The sequence below is a fragment of the Amphiura filiformis genome, chromosome 4 (genome assembly GCF_039555335.1).
Source record: "Amphiura filiformis chromosome 4, Afil_fr2py, whole genome shotgun sequence".
Classification (NCBI taxonomy): domain Eukaryota; kingdom Metazoa; phylum Echinodermata; class Ophiuroidea; order Amphilepidida; family Amphiuridae; genus Amphiura; species Amphiura filiformis.
This window is the reverse complement of record NC_092631.1, coordinates 68,753,055-68,755,918: the sequence shown is the minus strand read 5'-3', so window position 1 is coordinate 68,755,918 and position 2,864 is coordinate 68,753,055.

The following is a 2,864-nucleotide window of genomic DNA, read 5'->3' as shown; positions in this document are numbered from 1 at the left end:
AGTGTTTCATTATGGTACGTTAACCTTCGAGTAAATACAACAAATCCTGTTAGCTTAATGATCTGCGTGCTAGCCATGCGCTTCAATGGAAAAAGTTCAAGATTTGAAATATTTTCTCAAAATATCAAGAGCTATCTTAAGAACTACTGAATCAATACTAGGCTTGTTTGTACTCATTTTAATGCATTTTTCATGCGGATTCCAAATATGGTCATGAAAATTTACAATTCTGAAATTTTTGAATTTTAAATTTTTTTTTTAAACATGTCGTCTGCAGTCGACACCCGCGTGAAGAGAGTTAAGACTATCATGACTATTGGAATATTTTATGCGTTTTAATCTTTGTGATTAATGTATATTATTACGTTCAAAGTTTAACTGTTTTCCATCAAATTAATTTCAATTTTTGAGTCCCTAAAATATCTATGATTTTACAGCTAAGTCTCATCAACATAAATAATACTTCTTTGAGCATCGTAACCTCCCATTATACACATAACGTTTAAATATCGGAATAATTATGTAAAGCGTAAAACACGTTTCAAAAACATTCAAATATTTTCAAAAACTTGCTGCAAAACATTTATCATAATGTTACTTAAGTGTTGACAAAATTTGTTTTTGTATAAATAACGTTGTAAAAACGTTTTCATGACCTTCATATAAACCGACATGTAAATGTTATTAAAACTCTCTGACCAAAAACACACAAACATACGATTTAACATGTTTAAATACTGTTTGTATGTTCTGTTAAATTATAATACATTAGCAACAAAGTTGGTAACAAAGTTGTTTTCCTGTACTAGGTACGCCATATATTACAAACAATCATGTAGGCGAAAAATTACCTCACCACAAACATTATTACAAACATTTACGAAAACAGACGCGCAAAACAACACACCACTGCAATGAAACATATCTCGCACCCCACAAACATGCACAACCCACCCACACACACCCACACATGGTTTTTTTACTCTTTGTATGTTTTGAATAATCAGTATATTGAATAATTGATTAATTGATATTTTACTACTTTAAAATACAAAATATTGCATAACAAATTCCCAATATGAACAAATTAAGAACATCGGATATATAAATTACATGTAATACACTTTTACAAGTAGACCATTGATAAGCCATTAAAGTCATTATATCAGACCTATTTTCAATTGGGTCCTTACAAGCTCCATTTAGTAACAAAGTCAGTATCAAGGCCGTTTTTCCTGTACCAGGATCGCCATATATTACGAACATTTACATGAACAAGCACGCAGAGAAACAAACTACACAACCTACCCCCACCCATACACACCCCACCACATGCAGTCACACACACCCCACATACAAAGGAATATCCGCACTCACACACATTTAAATGCTAACGTTTTGTATTAGACTTATCTCAGTAACAAAGTCAGTATCAAAGTCGTTTTTCCTGTACGAGGATCGCCATATTTTACGAACATTTACATAAACAAGCACACAGAGAAACAGACTACACAACTTACCCCACCCATACACACTTACCACCACCACATGCAATTACACCCCCACACATACAAAGGAATATCCGCACTTACACACATTTAAATGCTAACTTTTTGTATTAGACTTATCATCTCAGTAACAAAGCTAGTATCAAAGTCGTTTTTCCTGTACCAGGATCGCCATATATTACGAACATTTACATAAACATGCACGCAGAGAAACAGACTACACAACTAACCCCACCCATACACACCCCCACCACATGCAATCACACACACCCACATACAAAGGAATATCCGCACTCACACACATTTAAATGCTAACTTTTTGTATTATACTTATCTCAGTAACAAAGTCAGTATCAATGTCGTTTTTCCTGTACCAGGATCGCCATATATTACGAACATTTACATGAACAAGCACGCAGAGAAACAAACTACACAACCTACCCCCACCCATACACACCCCACCACATGCAGTCACACACACCCCCACATACAAAGGAATATCCGCACTCACACACATTTAAATGCTAACGTTTTGTATTAGACTTATCTCAGTAACAAAGTCAGTATCAAAGTCGTTTTTCCTGTACGAGGATCGCCATATTTTACGAACATTTACATAAACAAGCACACAGAGAAACAGACTACACAACTTACCCCACCCATACACACTTACCACCACCACATGCAATTACACCCCCACACATACAAAGGAATATCCGCACTTACACACATTTAAATGCTAACTTTTTGTATTAGACTTATCATCTCAGTAACAAAGCTAGTATCAAAGTCGTTTTTCATGTACCAGGATCGCCATATATTACGAACATTTACATAAACATGCACGCAGAGAAACAGACTACACAACTAACCCCACCCATACACACCACCATCACATGCGTCATGCAATCATACACCCCACATACAAAGGAATATCCGCACTCACACACATTTAAATGCTAACTTTTTGTATTATACTTATCTCAGTAACAAAGTCAGTATCAATGTCGTTTTTCCTGTACCAGGATCGCCGTAAATATACACACCCCTATATCGGTACGCATCCCCACACGAACCCCTACAGACACCACCCACACACAAATCACAATATTTTGGACATAATAGCCTATGACACATAACTAACATTGTTTTGAATCTGGACCAAAATATCCATGATATATATTACATTTACACAGATACGGGACATTGGAAAAACAAAGAACGCAGCAATTTAACAAATTCAAATTATTCTCACAGTTACAAGAACACGAAATCATGACACCTGCTCACATGTATCCAAACACGTTAAACACAAACACACCCCCACCCCTACATGTAAACACTAACACATGGCTT